The sequence below is a fragment of the Rhinoraja longicauda genome, chromosome 17 (assembly GCF_053455715.1).
Source record: "Rhinoraja longicauda isolate Sanriku21f chromosome 17, sRhiLon1.1, whole genome shotgun sequence".
In the NCBI taxonomy this organism is placed as follows: domain Eukaryota; kingdom Metazoa; phylum Chordata; class Chondrichthyes; order Rajiformes; family Arhynchobatidae; genus Rhinoraja; species Rhinoraja longicauda.
The window spans coordinates 35604695-35627125 of NC_135969.1; the positions used below are offsets into that span (position 1 = coordinate 35604695).

Sequence of the window (22431 nt, forward strand, 5' to 3'; positions counted from 1 at the left end):
CTTAAATGGCTATCATCAAAGCTTTGGAAATTGAGTTTTTCCTTACCACAGACTCCTTTATGCCTCCCAGCTGTATACACAGTACTCCTTGAATAAAAACCATTTCTGTAAATCAGTACAAGTAATCTGTAAATGTAATAAAGGAGCTCTGGCTTTCAGGTGTGGTTTTGGCCAAAGGAGGGTTAATGAGTTATTGAGTGACTCCTTGCTGGAGGATATCTATGTTGTTACTTGTTTTGCTGCCATGACAATGTCATTCTTTATGCTTTATAAATAACACACAGTATAACAAAAAAAAAATCATTTTAAATACATAGGACTTCAGGTTCATCACAAGGCCAGAACTAAAGTCCATCTATGTCATTCCCTCAGAATCTGCAACTTTTTTTTGCATTAGTAGTTTTAATGTTAGGAAAAATGGGAGGCCTTAACAGATGATTTACTGCTTTCCCGTATAGGAATATTACAAGAATTTTTAATTTTGCATGAGCCTATTTTGAGTATTTTAATCCAACAAATAACTGTAAGGGATGATAATCACAAAATGCTGGAGTAACTCAGCGGAACAAGCAGCATCTCTGGATAGAAGGAATGGATGACGTTTCGGGTCGAGACCCTTCTTCAGAAGAAGGGTCTCGACCTGAAACGTCACCCATTCCTTCTATCCAGAGATGCTGCCTGCTCTGCTGAGTTACTCCAACATTGTGTGTCCATCGTCGGTGTAAACCAGCATCTGCGCTTCCTTCCTACAAATAACTGCAAGGATTTCAGTTATTTGCAGCTGAAGAATGGTCTCGTCCCAAAATGTCATCCATCCCTTCCAGCCAGAGAAGCTGCCTGTCCCGCTGAGTTACTCCACCATTTTGTGTCTAATTATGAATGAATAGCAGCTTCATTGACAATGATTTGCTATGGCCATGTTTTTCATTTTTAGAGTAGTGCGATAGAATAAGTGTGGATTGCAACAGCATGCCACAATTTAAAGAGCTTAAGGTGGTATTTATGTTGTTGAAATTGTACAGAGGAAAGGTAATGGATTGAGCTAAAATTTATTGGTATTGGTTTCTTATTGTCAAATGCACAGGCATACAGTGGAAAAATTGTGTTTGCGTGCTACTAGACAAATGATGCCATACATGAGCACATAAGGTTGTGCTAAAGAAAATATGAAGGGAGTTCAAAATATTGTGTTGAATGTAGTGCCAGGGAGATGTCACCTGCCAGGAACCTGATTCAGCAGTGGGTGGATTGCTGTGGTTCAAGACTACCTTGGAGGCTGCAGTTGATGTGTGCCATGACCAGCCTCTCGAAACACTTTATGAAGATGGATGTCAGAGCCACTGGATGGTAGTCATTAAAAACTTGCTATCTTTATTTTACTTTAGGACGAGCACGATGGTGGTTGTCTCAACGCAGTTGGGAATCCCAGGCTGGAGTAGAGAAAAGTTAAAGATGTCCATGCAGGTTCTAAGGACATGGTTGAGGACAACTTCTGGGTCATTTGCTTTCCACAGGTTCACTCTTCAGTTCTCACACTTCAGTTTCTGCTTGTAAATTCCATTGGCAGTGAAGAAAGCCAATGGAATGTTGGCCTTCGTAACAAGAGGAGTTGAGTATAGGAGCAAAGAGGTCCTTCTACAGTTGTACCGGGCCCTGGTGAGACCGCACCTGGAGTACTGTGTGCAGTTTTGGTCTCCAAATTTGAGGAAGGATATTCTTGCTATGGAGGGCGTGCAGCGTAGGTTCACTAGGTTAATTCCCGGAATGGCGGGACTGTCGTATGTTGAAAGGCTGGAGCGATTGGGCTTGTATACACTGGAATTTAGAAGGATGAGGGGGGATCTTATTGAAACATATAAGATAATTAGGGGATTGGACACATTAGAGGCAGGAAACATGTTCCCAATGTTGGGGGAGTCCAGAACAAGGGGCCACAGTTTAAGAATAAGGGGTAGGCCATTTAGAACGGAGATGAGGAAGAACTTTTTCAGTCAGAGAGTGGTGAAGGTGTGGAATTCTCTGCCTCAGAAGGCAGTGGAGGCCAGTTCGTTGGATGCTTTCAAGAGAGAGCTGGATAGAGCTCTTAAGGATAGCGGAGTGAGGGGGTATGGGGAGAAGGCAGGAACGGGGTACTGATTGAGAGTGATCAGCCATGATCGCATTGAATGGCGGTGCTGGCTCGAAGGGCTGAATGGCCTACTCCTGCACCTATTGTCTATTGTCTATTGTCTATTGTCTAAATTGGGAGTAGGAACACTGCAGGTTTTCCAAAATGCAGGCAATCGATGGAGCAGTAGGTTCTTTGATGGTTATGCAGCAATGGTTTGATAGTTATGGGTTTTTAGTCTGTGGTGGGACAGGAAATATGTAAAATGTATAAGTGTCCGGTTATCCACATTACCTGCAATATAACACAGAATACCTTTATTCTTACAAGTGCCATATTTGTATCAACTAGGATGTCCCAGGAGCGATCCCGTTTCAGATAAGAAAGTTATGCTGTTATCCTCAGTAACCCTGGACAGTGCCTCTATATATTCATTGCCTGGTTTCCTTGAATAATGGGAAGTTTCCAGTTCACGAAAGAATTCAATATGAAAAATAGAACGTAAACCTTTACTTTAGGGATGTAGGCTATTCAGCCTCACAATGTCATATTGTGATATTGTGCGGCCACACAATATCATATACCCTTGACATTGATTCCACAAACACAGCAATATATTTCGCCAAAGGATGTAACAAGACATCACTAAATGTGTAGAGTTTGGGCTGTGGCATCGATTTCCTTCTCAAAAGGATGGTATCACAAAATGCTGGAGTAACTCAGCAGGTCAGGCAGCATCTAGGAGAGAGGGAATGGGTGACGTTTCGGGTCAAGACCCTTCTTCAGACTGAAGTCTGAAGTCTGAAGAAGGGTCTCGACCTGAAACGTCACCCATTCCCTCCCTCCTAGATGCTGCCTGACCTGCTGAGTTACTAAAGCATTTTGTGATACCTTTGATTTGTACCAGCATCTGCAGTTATTTTCCTGCACTGATCAAAAGGAAATGAGTGAATATGATCAGCTTTTACCGCAGTCAAATAATTTCATGATCACTTTACCTGATGCTACTTTTTCCATAAATCCAGAATTTATTTAATTAATTGAATTTAAATCCCCGCTTGCCATGATGTATGTTTGTCCTCAGTGCAGGTGTCTGGTAAACTGGTGCAGTAATTTATTCCTCTGCCACTAAAACCACATGATAGATTACATCCTGTTTTAATTAGCGCCATGTAAAAGGCCACATGATCCTCCATTTCTTTTTGGTACCTCCTGTTATCCACCACCATATTGTCCAAGATTTTTTTTAAAAACTGCTTCAATGAGTATTTTAAATATTCTTTGGTGAAATGATGTGTAGGAAGGAACTGCAGATGCTGGTTTAAACCGAAGATAGACACAAAAAGCTGGTGTAACTCAGCGGGACAGGCAGCATCTCTGGAGAGAAGGAATGGGTGACGTTTCGGGTTGAGACCTTTCTTCAGACTGGTTAGGGATCAGGGAAACGAGAGGTGTAGGCGGCAATGTGGAGAGATAAAAAACAACGAATGAAAAATATGCAAAAAAGCAACGATGATAACGGAAGCAGGCCATTATTATCTGTTTGAAGAAGGGTCTTGACCCGAAATGTCATGGTGGAGTATCTTCCATTGTGGCAATCGATACATTTACAAAATCTAACAGTGCAGGTTTTGAGCGTTGGGCTGAAACAGTACAAGTATCAGAATGTTAGCGGCAGGCACTATTTGTTAGAGATGATCAATAAATATATGAAGGTTATTATTCACTAAATGCTGGAGTAACTCAGCAGGTCAGGCAGCATCTCAGGAGAGAAGTCAAGTCAAGTCAAGTCAAGTCAAGTCAATTTATTTGTATAGCACATTTAAAAACAACCCACGTTGACCAAAGTGCTGCACATCTGACCAGGAAAAAAAAGAAACATACAGTGGCAGGCAGCCAAACACAACGGCGCGGCCATCTTGAACAAAATGTTAATTCAATCACCCACAGTCCAACAATAAAAGCACTAAACAGAAGCACTAAAAGAAGGAATGGGTGACGTTTTGGATCGAGACCCTTCTTCAGACTGATGTCAGGGGGGTGGGACAAAGGAAGGATATAGGTGGAGACAGGAAGTCAGTGGGAGGTCTGGGAATGAAATGGATGATCAATTGTTAAGATATGCCTTTTGAAGTTAATCTCCCTCAGTTTGGCAGCATGAATTAGGTCATTTAATGTCTTCCTGCATTATGTGCATGTCCCATGAGCTATCCTCCCAGTTTTTGGTCTCGGCCACTGTTTCTTCCACATGCCTCCCTGGTATGCATCTGATGGACCTTTGATGAAAGGCTGGTTTATCCATCCACAGAACATGTAAGCACGCTCCCCCTTTAACATGCAGAAACAACCCACAGTCATTCAATTGGCATAGGACGGAACTGCAGATGCTGGTTTACTCTGAAGATAGATACAAAATTCGGGAATAACTCAGCGGGTCAGGCTGCATTTCTGGAGAAAAGGAATCGGTGACGTTTCGGGTCGAGACCCTTCTTCAATTAAGAATTCAATTAGTGCCTGCTGTTGTGAAAGGTCATGCAAAGAAATGTTGTCTACATGATGTCAAGACCTGCCATTTCCATGCATTTGTGCGTCAAATGCAAGTCGCACCCAGAATAAAATTCAGGCACTGCATAACCCGCACAAAGGAAAAAGTCAAACTTCAGATTACATTTTTGTGTTGGGTTCATAAATGTTGTGCTACACAAAATAATTGATGACCCTTTTTTTTCTCCACAATAAAATGGGATTGGACATATTCTAGAACAAACCCTGTAAAGTATAAATAGAGTAGAATGCTTCATTTGGCTTTCATTGTTACCATCATTGGTAACCTTTCATTGTGACTCACTAACCTAGAAAGTAGACCTCAACAACTTCATGAGATTAAATAGTCAGTCTTTGTAGACCATTTCTAAAACTACACTACTACTAAGAGAGGCATATGCGGTCACAAGTGTAATAATACATGTGTAATGTTTCTCCTGTATTATTATTATTAATACAGAAACTATATTTAAAAAAACAAAGTAATTGTCTTCTGCTTATAAAATATATGGAACAGCCAACTTAATCAACTTCTCCTTTAAAATGGTCAGTTAAGAACAAAAGGATCATTTCAAGCAGACTTTCTCCTCGATAATCAATTCTATCATTTTTCCAACATAGACGTTGGTCTGCACTGTGCATAGTTTGCAACATTTTACTTCCCAGCCTGTTTGAATTACCTGGTAAAGTGAATGGTACACTATGAGCTCTCATTACTGTCATAATATACTGAGGATGAAGATATTCAAAGCACTCCTTGATTTTTGCAATCTGTCTACAATGTTGAATATAGTTGATCATATCCACAATGTCTCTCCATTTGTGTCCAGCTGGGTGGTTTTTCACTCTCCTGTTTCATTCGTAACTGTCCAGTCATGGTCAGAGAATAACATACACTACTAGGCTTCCTTCCACGGATCAAAGCATTACCAATGATGACCACTATCGATCTATCCTTCGCCCCATTTTATTTCTCATCTTCATGCTATCTTTAACGGCATCTCCCATCTACACCGAGGATCATAGAAAGTTCACACCATAGAAGGAAGTCATTCGACTCATCCTTCTGTCCTGCTTTAAGAATGGTTGTTCCTAACAAATCCCACCTTCCAGTTCTTGGAATGTATCCTTGCAGGCTTTTTCTTTCTCCCACCATCTCTCCCTCTGGTTGATAACTTTTATTCCTCAGTTCCTCCTAAATTTTTCCATCAATTACTTTAAAATTATGCTCTTTGGATTTTGACCCATGAAATTAGATCCTCTCTATCGACTGAATCTGGGTCCTGCAATTTTAACCAATGACATTAAGACTGCTCTGGTCTTTCTCGGTTCCAAAGAAAATAACCTTGTTTATCTATTCTTTTGTCGTTGCTAACATTTTCTAGTTCTTTTAATGTACCACATCCTTCTTCTGGTACAAATGTATTTTCCCTATAATGTGATGATCAGATCTGTAATGCTTTGGTTAACGAGTCAGTTCCTGCATCTCCTTATTGTTATATTCTATCCTTCAGCTAACAAGACCGAACATCCTGTATGTTTTTAACCACATTATTGACTTGTCTTGCTGTCTTTAAAGGACATGTGAATGTGTTCCATGTTCGCTCTGTTCTTCCACAACTCTCACCATCCTCCCATTTATTTGCCTTGTTGGAGCTCCCCAAATGCAGAATTGAACACTTTGACTCCAGATCAAATCTCATCGTCCACGTATCAACCCAATTTACTAGTCCATCAGTCTGCTCCTTTGGTGGAAAGCTTTCCATCTCATTGTCTACTACATAGCCATATTTTATACTAGCGGCAGACTTTTATCATTTCCCCCACATTTAAATGCAAATAATTAACATGTACCCAAGTAACAAGGGACTGAGTAAACAGCCATGTGGAATCCCACTAAAACTTGTTATTCCAGTTGCAAAGAAACCCATCATTTATTACCCTTTGCAGTTTCCACATTTGCACTGACACACCCAGGTCAACCAAACGAGCATCTCACCCAATCCCTCCACTGTCTAGATTGCCTGTCCCACATCCAGATTTGGGAATACACGTCGCTGTCTTAATATGTATAATTAAACCGCTATCGTAATATATATATATACATGTTAACGGCTGCCTGCAATCTAACCACTTAGCCTGGCACTTCAGCCACACTACTGTTGCAGAACTCCCATCCCCATCATTCTTCAATGAACATTGCCCACAAACTCAAGAAGATCAGGCATCTGTAAACTGTGCCCCAAATGAGTTTACCAGAGATGGTGTATCCCATCCCATATAGTTCACCTGGAACCCCCCCCCACTCCCCTTCCCCTTAACCAATCTCTTTTAAAGCCATTGCCAATAGCTGATGGAACACACTTGGATGAATGCATTGTGGGTAGGGTTCACAATGCTCAAGAACTGAACACCATCTAAGTCAAGTACTGTCAATTTGATTAGCACCCAATCCGCCGCCAAATTGTTTATAACCTACAAAATTCAACCTCATCTGTGCCATTGTTAATTTTAGCCAGGGATGTCCTAACATTAGTCCAGGCTGGCTATTCTTGTTTTAATCTCTCTATCCTTGAGAAGATTCGATGTTCTGCAGATTATATTTTAGCAACCATTCTGCAGCATTACTCGTGTTTGCTCGTTTACACTGTTCAAGCAACACCTTCATTTTCTCACTTTTATTTTCATCTCCATTCATGGCTTCATTCTTTCTCATGTCTATCATTTCTCCAGTCCTGTAACCTGATGTCAATCTCTGTTTTGACCTCTCAACCATCCTGAATTCAACACTGAACAGCTAGTGACTGTGTTTTCAGTGTCTCTGGCTTTACTTTAGAGATGGACAATAGAGATACAGAGCGTAAACAGGCCCTTCGGAACACCGAGTCTGTGCCGACCAATGATCGCCCCCATACACTAGCACTATCGCACACACCAGGGACAATTTACAGTTTTTACCAACGTCAATTAACCTACAAATGTGCACTTCTTTGGAGTGAGGGAGGAAACCGGAGCAGCCGGAGAAAACCCACGCAGTCACAGGGAGAACGTCTGAACTCTGTACCGACAGCATCCTTAGTCAGGATCAAACCCAGGTCTCTGCCGCTGTAAGGCAGCAACACTACCGCTGCGCCACTGTGCTAACCTCTTTAGTTCTGGAAACATCCACCACATATCTTTCTTTCCTGTTTGAAGTCATTCCTCAAAACCCACCGCTTTGAACAAGCTGTTGTCATCTACTTTCATGAATCAGTGACAAATTCTGTTTGACAATTGAAGTGCATTGAGAAAATTTGCTATGTTATAAGCACCATATAAACACAAAGCGTTTTTATTTCCTAACGGCACAAATTGTCGTTTCCACTAAGTTTTCAGGTGGCCATTTTTCATGTGAAGATTTGAGATGGCAAATGGGATACTAATTTGTTCATTTTTATATCAGTAAAAGCCATTATGAAATTCGTTTGTGGTAAATTGCAGAATCCAGAGATCTATCTTCCATCTTCTTTTTACGTTCCTTCCCTGACTCTTGAATTTGCAGTAGACTTGAACCATTTCTCAAGCATCTTCCATTTTCACTTTGAACTCTGCTAGATTGATGCTTCTGAGTAATAATGAAACCATCTGAAATCAAATGGTTAATGTTTAAAATACACCACACTTCTAATTGCCACCTAAGAATAAAATTAACACTTGCATCCTTTATAGTAATTCAGTCCTGAGGGCTTTGTTAAACCTTGTACCTTGTACCTTGTCAGTGACATTAGTGGAAAGCTGACTGAAGATGGCTATATATATTTTTTTAAATCCTTATTTATTTTTACATTTTACTACACGGGTAATTCAGCATAAAAGACAGTCTTCATTCAGTATATTCAACTCCATGAAATTGCTTTTAAAAAAAGCTCCTAAAACCCAGTGACGTCTTGCATCATATCTTAATATAAATATTTTAAATTTAAAGACAGAAATGGAAAAATAGTTTTGCATAGGTTTTATGTCACAGAATTTGGATTATTTATTGAAAGTACAAATAATTTGCAAGCTAATTCTGTCACATCGTATTTAATGATATTGATAAATATTGATAATATCTGTGCTTTTTATTTTAGGTGTATTTTTTACTGAGTTTTTAAACTTCCAACTGATGTTGTGCAGCTAAATTTTCCTGCTGTATATACACTTACTCACATTCGTGCATAGATTACATAAAAGAAGAATCATTTACACAAAGCATTAAAGCACGGCTTACTAGTTACATGCAGCACAAATAGTAATAGCTAAATGACGCTGATTTCTCCCCCCCTCCCTTGCTTATCACAGAGGCAGATTTTTTCCATCATTAATGAAGGTAATTTGCTGTGGTTGAGGGATTACAATTCAAAAGAATTAATTCACCATTCCCCCTGCAAGATTTAAACACATCTTGGACTTTTTTCACAGGTTGCCCGTTAGTGGATGGTGTTACTCTCGCATAGCAGCTAATGGACTTGAACCACAGCCTGTCATTTATTGTTACCTAAGTGTGTAGGTCCTTTGCCCTTGATAGTGCCTGCGATTTCCTAACAGAGCAAGTGTGTTTAGTACCGCATTAATATACGTGATGCATTCTAAATATACTTTAGTAAGTACCAAATTGACTTTTATGCAGTATAGCCACTGGATTGTATTAAAAGCTGAAAGTAGGATTAGTGAGGGAGGTGCAACATCCAATTCTTTGAGATTCAACCCGGTGTTATATTTCTATGCCGTTTCATTTTGTTGCAATTATAAATAAAAGCAGTTTGAGTGTTCAAATATTGAACAAAATAGTCCATAGATAAAGGAATGAGAGTCATTTTGCATCTTTTCAGGCCTTCATGTCATTTTCTTCAATGAATAACAACCAGTGAAGCAATCTACAAAATTAAAGAGAGCTTTATAAAATCTGCTATCATCTGTAAAATTTCTGACATTGTTGAAATAAGATGCTTTCCCCTTCTCAATTAACTTAAGCCAGGGTTGTTAAAGACGCAGAAACCCTGTGCGATTATTACAAGTACATGAAAATGCAATATCTTAATGGTACATATTTTCTTGTGGCAGCTCTGTTGCCTTTCATTTTGCAGCTAATATGTCTATTCTTATGAGTCATTTACTTCTTTAATTACCTTTTGGAACCGAGGCATCGTAATGTATTAATGCGGATGATTTTTACAGCCAGTTTATCATACAATGCCCCTGAAGTTGAAAGATATAATTGACTTGGAAGAGCAGCTCATGAATGAAACAATATTTAGTTGACGGTTGCCTTGAAGTCTTGGATGGAGTTTAACAAATATATAGGAGACAAAATAAAGAATTCAAAGCAGACAATTAAAATATAAAACAGAGTCCCAAATAAATTAGTACAATATAAATGGCTTTGCACATCATCTTATGTTTTAAAAAAGGAAAATATTCATTAATGTTTTACAAATTTAACATTGTGTGTGCTTTGACATCTTAGCCTTGCAATGCATTTTTGATGTACAATACATGCATGAATAATGCAGCCAAGAAAATTAGCAATAAAGATATTTTCATTGAAATCTTATTAACTGGACCCATTCTGTCACACTGTACAAAAATGGTGTTTATTTAATGGGCAAGTGTTAGTATTTTATTTTCAGTCTATTCCAAAGTACACTTAAATTCAAAGCATGTTAAAATAAATCTCAGAGGGGACTAATAAAAGCTATTCACTCATTTTAGAGGGTTAGTAGTCCAACTCTTGACTGTGTATAATGCAATTTAGCTAAAGTATTGGAAATGTTTCTTGCCATGTGTTGTTAAGATAGTGGTGAGCAAGGTCGGGATATCCAAACAAAGTACTGGTCTCCTGTAAACTGAACCTGTCAACCAGGCATAGCTTTGCTGACCTACCGAGTGTGCAGGGCAGTTCCTGGTACCAGTCACTGACTTAGTTTATAGCTTACAGGGGGACCGTTGAAGGGGGAAGATGTTTACGTGACTTACGTGGAAATAAATGTTGTGCAAATCTCCTTCAAATAGATGCTTTCCCAGATTATAATTTTGAGAATTCGGAAAAAGCAATTTTTGTATGATTTTTTTTGTTTTGGGTGATGAATAGAATTATAATTTACTCAACCAGCCAGCACTTTAAGCTTCTGTATCGTGTTGTTCCCTTGCATTTCTGACCTGAATTGTGAACTGAACATACCTTTTCAGCAATAATGCTGGGAGTGTCTATGCTGTGGATTTTAGTTTTGAAATTAATGAAACATAGGAAAAGGTGAAGTAATAAATATAACAGGTTTTTTTTCAATATAAAAATGACTGTTTGGATATACTTGGTCAGAGATTCAGGGGCCTTAAAAAAGAACCACGTCAAAACATTCCTATAATAAAAGAAACATTTGAAGAGAAGATTATGGAGGGACAATTTCTCTTAGAATGCCAGAGAGTGAAATAATCTTTTGTTGACTCAACCCAACTACCCGGGAAATGCCACAGATCTAGCTGTCAATGAAATCTGACCTAGTCTGTGGTGAGGGTACACAAAGAGAAGCTAAAACCAAACAGAAAAACATTTTTTTTGTTGCAGATACAGGAAGTCTGTTGGACATTTTACAATGCAGACGGTCTGAGCACATTTCCAAATGTGATATTGCTAATAAACAGAGATAATAAAATATTTTCCACTATCCAAACTTGATATTACCAATTTCTTCCCAAATATGTATCTATTCTTCCCAAACCATACACTTTTCCTTCAGTTAGAAACATAGCAAAATTGGTGCAGGAGTAGGCCATTGGGCCCTTCGAGCCAGCACCGCCATTCAGTATGATCATGGCTGTTCATCTAAAATCAGTACCCAGTTCCTGATTTCCCCCCTTGATTCCTTTACCCCGAAGAACTAGATCTTACTCTCTCTTGAAAACATCCAGTAAATTGGCCTCCACTGCCTTCTGTGAATTCCACAGATTCACAACTCTCTGGGTGAAAACATTTTTCCTCATCACAGTCCTAAGTTGCCTGCCCTTTATTCTTAAACTGTGACCCCTGGTTCTGGACTCCCCCAACATGGGGAACATTTTTCCTGCATCTAGCCTGTCCCAATCCTTTAAGAATTTTATATGTTTCAATTTGTTTAGTGGAACTGCTCTTCCTTTTTCTGGTTCACCGCTGCGAGAACTAACTATGTACTATGAACTTTTCGGCACCAGATGCTTGACGACTCATTGTTTACTGCGCAGGTAAAGTCTGCTGCATGATCTTACCGGATTGTATGCAAAAACAAAGAATTTCACTGTGGGTACATGCGACAATAAAGTATCATTGAAGCATTGAATCATTATCATCAGTGCATAGGGGTGCTTCAAGGGTCTTTTCTTTTACGTTGCATTTTTGTACATAGCCACTGGCATCATGAGTGCAGGGCTGTATTAATGGAACTGCTGGTCTTTGCCCATCATGTTAGTATGTTTGTAAAAGGCAGTATGCAACTTCCATCAGTGGATTTCTCTGTTGATGGTTTTAAATTTGAGCTGGTTTCAATTATTGACAACTGAAAATGTTGGTCAGTCTTATTGTGCTAATTGTGCTGCGTGATAATTTATAGAAAATGTATAGGAAAGAAAACTGCAGATGCTGGTTTAAATCGAAGGTAGACACAAAATGCTGGAGTAACTCAGCGGGCCAGGCAGCATCTCTGGAGAGAAGGAATGGGTGACGTTTCGGGTCGAGACCCTTCTTCAGACTGACGTTTTGTATATATGCAAGGATCTGCATGAATGACTTGTTTTACACAATTTTTTAGGTTTGTGTGGCACAGTGGCGCAGTTGCCTTATAGCGCCAGAGACCCAGGTTCGATCCTGAATACGGGTGCCGACTGTACGGAGTTTGTACGTTCTCCCTGTGACTGCATGGGTTTTCTCTGGGTTATCCGGTTTCCTCCTACACTCAAGACATGTAGGTTTGGAAGTTAATTGGCTTTGGTAAAATTGTAAATGGTCTCTAGCGAGTAGGATAGTGCTAATGTATGCAGATCGCGGGTCGGCACGGACTCTGTGGGCCGAAGGGCCTGTTTCTAAGTTGTATCTCTAAACTAAACTAAACGAGTGTGTGGGATGGTGCTAATGTACGGAGTGACGCTGGTCGGCACGGACTCGGTGGGCCGAACGGCCTGTTTTCGCGCTGTATGTCTAAAGTCTAAACCATAATTTGTAAGCAAAGGATTGAATTTGTCATCTAAGTATATCAGGTAAATACTCTAAGTACTAAAGAAGCAAGAAACCATGAAGAAAGTCATGCAGTTAACCTTGACATTTTGGACACTGTCTGCCAAGGCACAGAACCATGGTTTCAGAATGGCCTACATTAAGAGGTCACCTATTAGTGATGTTTTTGCTGGCTGTCTAAAACCTGGACTTGCCTGTCTGTTAAACTCCAACCACTGTGTAAACATTCTTCTGTTGTTCCTGGTTTCCACAATGGCCTAAGGGATCAGGTTTCACCTGCCTGCACATCTTCAAGCAATTATATCAATTAGTTTAAAGTCATTTTTCACATTTGAGGTCTACAGTGGTATTCATGATGGTTGGAAAATTTAAAATAGCACTTAATTCATACAATTGAATATTTAAACCACTTTTGACATTTTGCAGACGCGAGTAGTTGGTTCATATGCTCTTTTAAAATATTTATTTCAGTTGAATTAAACAACATTACTGTGATATTTGAATGCAAAATTATGATCAATTTAAACAGATAGCACGAGAAAGCAGGTTTCAAGGGGAAAGCACCTTTTCTCATTTTCTTTGCCGTTTATTACAAGAAAATATCTTTTGCACGCTATTTTGCAGAATATACTTTGTTGAGTCGAATTTGCGATTACTTCTGATATTGGACACACTGCTGAATCTAGCTTTTTCCCTGTTCTTTATTATATTAAACAAAACAGTTTAACAGTAATCATGGTTTATATTGGATTACAGCACTGAGGCATTTAAAATCTCTTCTCACAGATGTTTTTTGTCCGACAATTCTCACACAAGATATCTTTTGCAGCCTTAGAATAAGCTAAATTTTATTGATTGTGGTCTTCTCTTGAATTTATCTTGATGGACATAAAAGTCCCACAAACATCAATTAAATAACTAACCAGATTTTTTGTGCTTGGTACTTTATTGTCCTATCTGTAACCATAATAAACTTAATTTTAACCATCCCTCGCATGACGGAGGACCTCAGTATGATTTCCCGAGAGGCTTTGTAAGAAAGCACCACTGTAAGCTAAATTATGAATTGGAATTTTCATGCTCTTTAACCTAAGACACTTGCTTCCAGGTATGTTAACTCACTACTGTCTTAGCAAAATGTTAAATAGTTAAATGCAGCTACATCTGTTTAGATCAGTATCGCCAGTTATGCCACAAGGAGACTTTAAGCCTCACAATGCAGATTTAACATTGTGTGTTAGCCATTTGAATTACAGAGGGATAGGTGCTGAATTGTTTAGAGGTATTTTACATATCGAGAGAGAGAAAATTAGGAAGGATCATTGTGAGAATTGCAGGTTGCACACTATAGAAATAATGCTATTTGCTCGTTATAATTGCCAACAAGGTGAAATTCGTACATGAATGTAGAAGTCCCAGACTTGTTCTGCTGGTGATTTTCTAGCTGTGCGTCATCACGTTTCTATCACAATGTTTAAAATGGATTTAGACAGGTACATGGATCGGATAGGTTTAGAAGGATATGGGGCAATCACAGGCATGTGGGACTGGTGTAGATGGGGGATGGTGGTCGGCGTGGGCAAGGTGGGCCGAAGGATCTATTTCCATGCTACATGACTATGACTTACTTTCCCTAGAAGCCACTTGGCAAAGTGGTTATAATTATATTTCCCATTGCGACAAATAGGGACATAGATCCCGTGAATAATGATGATAGACACAAAGTGCTGGAGTAACTCAGCGGGTCAGGCAGCATCTTTGGAAAAAAACGATGGGTGTCGTTTTCATATTTTATTTTATTTCATATTTCAGATACAGCGCGGAAACAGGCCTTTTCGGCCCACCAAGTCCGCACCGCCCAGCGATCCCCGCACATTAACACTATCCTACACACACTAGGGACATTTTTTTACATTTACCCAGTCAATTAACCTACATACCTGCACGTCTTTGGAGTGCGAGAGGAAACCGAAAATCTCGGAGAAAACCCACGCAGGTCACGGGGAGAACGTACAAACTCCTTACAGTACAGCACCTGTAGTCAGGATCGAACCTGAGTCTTCGGCGCTACATTCGCTGTAAGGCAGCAACTCTACCGCTGCGCCACCGTGGCGCACCGTGCTGGTCGGAACCCTTTTACAGCATTCAGATGTGTGGTTTTTAAATGCTATCAAGCGGCAAGTTACATTTATGCCTCCAAAACTGTTAGAGCAATGACCATTTCCATCACCAGCATCATGGAAATCACCATTGACCAGACACTCAATTGGATCAGCACATAATTTCTGTGGCTGGAAAAAGAGGTTAGAGGCTTGTCGCATGTTCCTTTTCTCCAGAGATGCTGCCTGACCCACTGACATACTCCAGCACTTTGTGTCTATCTTTGGTTTTAACCAGCATCTGCAGTTCCTTCCTACACACTGTGAATAATGATTTTCTTTTCCAAGTGTTTAATTAATATTAAATTGTTTTTGGGTGCTCCTGACAGAAGCCAATGCTGGATGCTTGGCAGGTCGATCTGTCAACTTTTTACTGATTCTAGTGGGCAGGGCTCACATGGCCCACTGGTCTGACTGCACTTACACCTGCAAAACCCTGCCAAATGTAGTGCAGGCCCCTGCCATTTTGGTTCTGGACCTGCTTAAAGCAAGTTGAGTCTTCTGGAAGCAAGTTGGATAATATGAACATTAGCTGTATGATCGTGAGTCACTCTCTCTGAGAACAGGCTTGTTAGATCCTCAGATAACGCTGGTTAAAATCACATATCTCGTGAGTCACTGTTCAGGGGACGGTGTGAAAAAAAGTTGAGGAGAAGATTGCTCATTCATTCTCATGGGCAAAGTATGTTTCACTTTGCTAACATAATAAGGGGGAGTGAATGAAACAAGAAAGCTTTAACAGTGAACAATTATGTACGAGACTTGAAAAAAAATAGCAAAAACAACTAGTTGACCAAGCATTAAACAATGACAGACAAAATGCTGGAGTAACTCAACGGGTCAGGCAGCAGCTCTGGAGAACATTGATAGGTGATGTTTCAGGTCGGGACCCTTCTTCAAACTGATCAGTCCGAAGAAGGGTCCCGACCAGAAACGTCACCTGTCCATATTCTCCAGAGACGCTGCCTAATCTGCTGAGTTATTCCAGCACTTTGTATTTTTTTGTAGACCAGCATCTGTAGTTCCTTGTGTGTGTACAACCATTAAACATTGTTTAATTTAAAAATAAACTTCATTATTGAGGAACGTTAACAAGGTTGATGTGAAAAAAATGTGTTCTCTTTTTGTTTATCAACTATGGGTAAACATAACAACTTGCTTAAAAATAAGGGGTTGCCAATTTAAGTCAGATGGGTATTTTCCTGGTCATGATTTTATTGAAAGTCTCTCCTTCAAAGAGAAGTGAAAGCAGAGTCTTAGAATATTTTTAAGATGGAGGTGGATGGATTCTTAATAAGCAAGAGGATGAAAGGTTACCAGTTGCTGGCATGAATATAGACGCGGTTACAGTTGGATCAGATGTGATCTTATTGAATGCCAGGGCAAGGTGCAGGGATCTAATGGTCCACTCTCCTACTGCAAATTTGTATGTCTATAATCTGCAGTAAATATTTGAAGTGTATGGTTAAGGTTAAGGTTCATGAAAGAACCTTCAGTTAAAAGTCGCGCATTATCACGACTGATTCAGGGGATAACAACATTTTTTATTGCAATAGCCGACTGTCACTTTTAAAAACGGATCAGGTTTTTTAAAGGAGGCAATTTGATCAAATGCCACTGCATCATTGCCAGTCTTCAACAAATGTGGACTGAATGTGAGGGAGCAATCTGGCCTATCTTTAGAGATACAGCGCAGAAAAAGGCCCTTCGGCCCATCATGTCCGCACCGTACACTAGCACTATCCTACACACTATGGACAATTTACAATTTTACCAATGTCTATTAAACAACAAACCCTGTACGTCTTTGAACTGTGGGAGGAAACCGGAGCACTCGGAGAAAATCCACGCAGTGACAGGGAGAATGTACAAACTCTATACAGACATCGCCCATTGTCAGGATCGATCCCGGTTCTCTGGAGCTTATTTCTAGTTCCTCCAAACTGGTATCCAATTCATGCTCTTGTACTCGACACCAGAATTTTTCTAACAATCCTTTATATATATTTTTCTCTAATAATCAAATCTTAGCAAAGTTGTAAGGTGGGGAAAACCACCTCACAGGTGCCAAATTCCTCACCTGCATCAGTAAGTACCTCACAGCAGAAACAAAATGGCTCATTTGTTTTTGTGAAAGTCATAATTAGGTTGGGGAAGTGAAGGTTGGATAAGTGAAGTGTGATTAAAAGCAGCTCAGTTGCTGCTTAAGTTGTGCGGCACTGAAGCACTTCAGTGCGATATGATGTGTTGCGTTAATGCAGCTGAAGCTAATTTTGTAAATTCTGCATAGATATTTTGAAGTGAAAGCTTTTCATGCTTTTTAAAAAAATCATTGGATGTATACAAAATTCTGAGGTTTTAATTTTCATTTTGTCCTCGTCTTTCCATTTCTCCACCATTTTGATGCCCTTGCATTTCGTCTGATGCCAGACTTTTGACCAAAATGTTGACAAGTAAACAGCCAACTATTGTCCACTAATTTTTTGATTACCCTGTTGGATAGATGAGCAAACACACTTTCCATTCCCCAGCACACTGCTCTCCTTTGATCTGTTGCACCATGAACTCTATATGAAGGATGGGAAGTGGGAGAGAAACATTATTTGGATCACTTAAATTTTGATTAACCTTTCAGATTCTGGAGTGTGCTCACATCAAGAGCTGTTCCTTTGCTCTTTAACATTTTCACGGTCATTATCAGAGGCTGTTTAGAGATGGGAACATAACGCACTTGGACAACTAAATAGTGACTCACTATAGACACAAAATGCTGGAGCAACTCAGCAGGACAGGCAGCATCTCTGGAGAGAAGGAATGGTTGACCCTTCTTAAAGGGTCTCGACCAGAAACGTCAACCATTTATTTCCTCCAGAGATGCTGCCTGTCCCGCTGAGTTACTCCAGCATTTTGTGTCTATCTTCAGTATAAACCAGCATCTGCAGTTCCTTCCCACACAGTCAGTGACTCGCTCATGGGAAATGCCAATCCAGTGGTCTGCTTCAATGAAAACAAGCACAATTGTATGATTGACACACACCTCAACATTGCAAACAACATCTGTCCACAGATAGACACAAAAAGCTGGGGTAACTCAGCGGGTCAGACAGATATCTGGAGAAAAGGACTAGGTGACGTTTCGGATCGAGACCCTTATATGGTTGTATGGTTTTCCTAAACACCTGTCCACAGTCACTTTTACAAGTTCAAGTTCACAAGTTATTGGAGTAGAATCAGGCCATTTTGCCCTTCGAGTCTACTCCGCCATTCAATCATGGCTGATCTCGGCCTCCGAATCCCATTTTTCTGCCTTCTCCCCATAACCCTTGACGCCCGTTCTAATCAAGAATTTGTCTATTTCTATCTTAAAAATATCCACTGACTTGGCCTCCACAGCCCTCTGTGGCAATGAGTTCCACAGATTAACTTCTTCTTCTTCTTGCGTACGGCATGCACAGCCTAAAGTTGTAGGTCAAAGGTAGACATCCAGGCCAGGGCAGCATCAGTTGTTGGGTGGAAGGCCTTGATGCCACCAGGGAGAAGCCTCAGTGAGCAGCCATTCACGATGACTGGGAAGGTCTGGTCTGGATATCCGCAGTCGCAAGCAGGGCTATCTGTCATCCCCCACTTGTGCAGGTGATGGGCTGTTCTTGCATGGAGGGTGTGGATCCTGTTCAGGGTTAGCCATTGCTTGCGATGGAGGTCAAATCCTGGTGGTTTCACTGTGGGGTCTGTGATCACCTCCCCGTTGTTGGTGTTGGCATCTTTCCAGGCTCTGCGCCACTCAGTCTTGGGGTCAAAGTCTTCCAGGGATTTGGCTGAAGACCAGAAGGGTTTGCGGGACTTCAGGCGTATGTTGGGCAGATTGTTCAAGTCAGCATGGGTGGGAAGGTCAGGGTTAGCCTCAATGGTGCATCAATCTTTCAACAGCCCCTCCCTACTGAATCCTCTCTCGCATTGCTGGGAGGGGCGATGTGAGAGAGGATTAACTACCACAGATTAACTACCCTCTGACTAAAGCAGTTCCTCTTCACCTCCTTTTTAAAAGAGAGCAGACTAATAGTTTGAAAAACTGTATCATCTGCAGTATTCACAAATGGTGTGTTAAGTATCTTGAATGCCTACTTTGGCACCACTAATTCGTGATCTTATTAGAAAAACTGAGGTACATATCCTGAAGTGTTAAAAGTTATGAAGGCTATACATACTGAAAATGTGACCTAACTAACTTTTGAGTGGCACGTACATTGTAATGTCGAGATAATTCTAGAATTATGTAGGAGGGAATTGCAGATGCTGGCTTACACTGAAGATAGACACACAATGCTGGAGTAACTCAGTGAGACAGGCAGCATCTCTGGAGAGAAGGAATGGGTGACGTTTTGGGTCGACACTTCTGAAGAAGGAATGGGTGATGTTTTGGGTCGACACTTCTGACATATCCTGAAGAACCGAAATGTCACCCATTCCTTCTATCCAGAGATGCTTCCAGTCCCGTTGAGTTACTCCAGCATTTTCTGTCTAATTCTAGAATTATGTTCAGCTAAGTAATTAAGCGGATATAATAAATAGCTTGGGAAATGGTCTTTAATTGCACAATGCTTAATATGCACTGAGCTCTTAAGATTTCAAAATGAGAACCTACAATGGAATCTAAATTGTGTTTTGTTGATTATTTATTTTTTCATTAATGAAGATCATCTCATTCCAAACAGTCAACATTTTCTTTTCAGATTTATGTGGTTTTCCATTGCCTTGGCTTAATGTACTGTGTTTAATGCCACAGACACAAACACCGGAGAGCTGTGAGTGCTAGACCTTAATTTATTATAAATTAAATGATGCAGCTATAAAAGGAGAGGACAGGGAAAATGTGGCAGTACTTCCATTCTTGATCGTTCCTGTGCGTAGCTCATTTAAAGTGAGGAAGTTGTCAAGTAGAAGCTCAGAGTACATGGAGGCAGATGGTTTAGAAGGGAGCTTGTGGAATACCTGTAGGGAAAACAATTTGCAGGGTTAAAAAGCAAGGCTGAAAAAATGGGACCGGCTGGATATCGAAAGACGTACGGGTTTGTAGGTTAATTGGCTGGGCAAATGTAAAAAAATAAAAAAATTGTCCCTAGTGTGTGTAGGATAGTGTTAATGTGTGGGGATCGCTGGTCGGCGCGGACCCGGTGGGTCGAAGGGCCTGTTTCTGCGCTGTATCTTTTCGCACAGAGGATGGTGAATATTTGGAACATGCTGCCAGAGTAGGTAATGGAAGCACATTCAATTACGACGTTTAGAGGTCATTTGTTTAGTTTAGAGAAACAGCGCGGAAACGGGCCCTTCGGCCCACCGGGTCCGCGCCGACCAGCGATCCCCGCACATTAACACTATCCTACACACACTAAGGACAATTTTTACATTTAGTAAGCCAATTAACCTACATACCTGTACATCTTTGGAGTGTGGGAGGAAACCGAAGATCTCGGAGAAAACCCTCGCAGGTCATGGAGAGAACGTACAAACTCTGTACAGACAGCGCCCGTAGTCAGGATCAAACCCGGATCTCTGGCACTGCATTCGCAGTAAGGCAGCAACTCTACTGTTGCGCCATCATGCCGCCCGGACTGATTTGGATCAGTACTTGATTTAGAAAAGTGTAGTGGAATAAATGCGGGCAAATGGGATTTGCGTAGATGGACATCACGGTTAACATGGATGAGGTGGACGATAAGGGCCCATTTCTGTGCTGTATAATTCCACAATTTCTGGCGAACCAGCACGGACTCAACACTGTGACTATTCTATGAATCTGTGGCAACAAGCATACATTTGGGTATGGTTAAGTACATAGCAACCTAGTATTTGCTTTGTGAGAAATTGTTATTTTGGGGGAAATAATTTTTAATTCCTAGGTGATCATTTAGATCAGGAGTGTGTTTATGGAAATTTTGCATTTTATGAAAATAATCAGCAGTTTTAATCCAGTTAGAAACTTGACCTAAATCAGACTATCATGGATTATGGCACTATTGTGTAGTGTTGATGCACACTCTAAACGTTACTTTCTATCTTGTGATTAAAATATTGTATTTGCACCACAGTGGTGGGTCCACTAAATACAACTGAATGTCTCGTTATTTTTATGAATGCTGATTTAACATTTTGGTTGAAATGCAAGGAACATTTGGTTTGTTTATATTTGGAATGGTTTCTATTGAATGTTCATTGATAGTTCAGAGATGGTTGTATCTAACTGGCACCAGCTATATTAGCCTCATGATTTTTGTCTGGTTAATCTGCACTCTAATAATAGTCATAGAGTCATCCAGTGTGGAAACAGGCCCATCGCCCAACTTGCCTAGACTGACCAACATGCCCCATCTACACTAGTCCCACCTGCCTGCATTTGGCCCACATCATTCTAAACCTATCCAATCCATGTACCTGTCTAAATGTTTCGTAAACGTTGCAATAGTATCTGCAATATTCTTTAATATTCTTTATTATTCTTTATAATTACAATTATTTTGGGGGGTTTAGAGATAATTATTTTTTTAGTTTACAGCGCGGAAACAGGCCCTTCGGCCCACCGAGTCCATGCCGACCAGCGATCCCCGCACACTAACACTATCCTGAACACACTAGGGACAATTTACAGTTTTACCAAGCCAATTAACCTACAAACCTGCACATCTTTGCAGTGGGGGAGGAAACCAGAGCACCCAGGGAAAACCCACGCAGGTCACGGGGAGAATGTACAGAGACAGCTCCCGTAGTCAGAATCGAACCCGGGTCCCTGGTTCTGTAAGGCAGCAACTCTACCGCTGCGCCACCATGCCGCCCATAAATTATTATTATTATAATATTCTTTAACAATCTTGTGCTGACTCTGCAGTGCATTTACTCATTTCACATACAACTTGTTTGGGGTTTTGATAAGCTGGTTAGAAACTTCAGGTCTCCACCGCCAGTTATGTAATACTCACTTGGGTCGGACTGTGCCTTCATTCTGAACGTGAAGGATGGATGGGCAATACACAATTTACACAGTGCTGGGAATCTGCTGCATATAGGCATTCCTTTAGTTAAAAACTTAACATCTTCCCAGTCGTGTCTCTCAATACTGTCACCTCTACGTTTGTCCCCCGACAAATTCAATCCTGTTGAGTAACAATAGACATTAGACAATAGGTGCAGGAGGAGGCCATTCGGCCCTTCGAGCCAACACCGCCATTCAATGTGATCATGGGTGATCATTCTCAATCAGTACCCCATTCCTGCCTTCTCCCCATACCCCCTGACTCCGCTATCCTTAAGAGCTCTATCCGGCTCTCTCTTGAATGCATTCAGAGAATTGGCCTCCACTGCCTTCTGAGGCAGAGAATTCCACAGATTCACAACTCTCTGACTGA

General features: G+C 40.6%; 1 protein-coding gene across 6 annotated transcripts in view; it reads left to right on the plus strand.

Annotated features, from left to right (window-relative positions):
• The window catches only part of foxp1b (forkhead box P1b), a 495107-nt gene that overhangs the window by 276141 nt on the left and 196535 nt on the right, over positions 1-22431 (plus strand). The window lies entirely within an intron of this gene.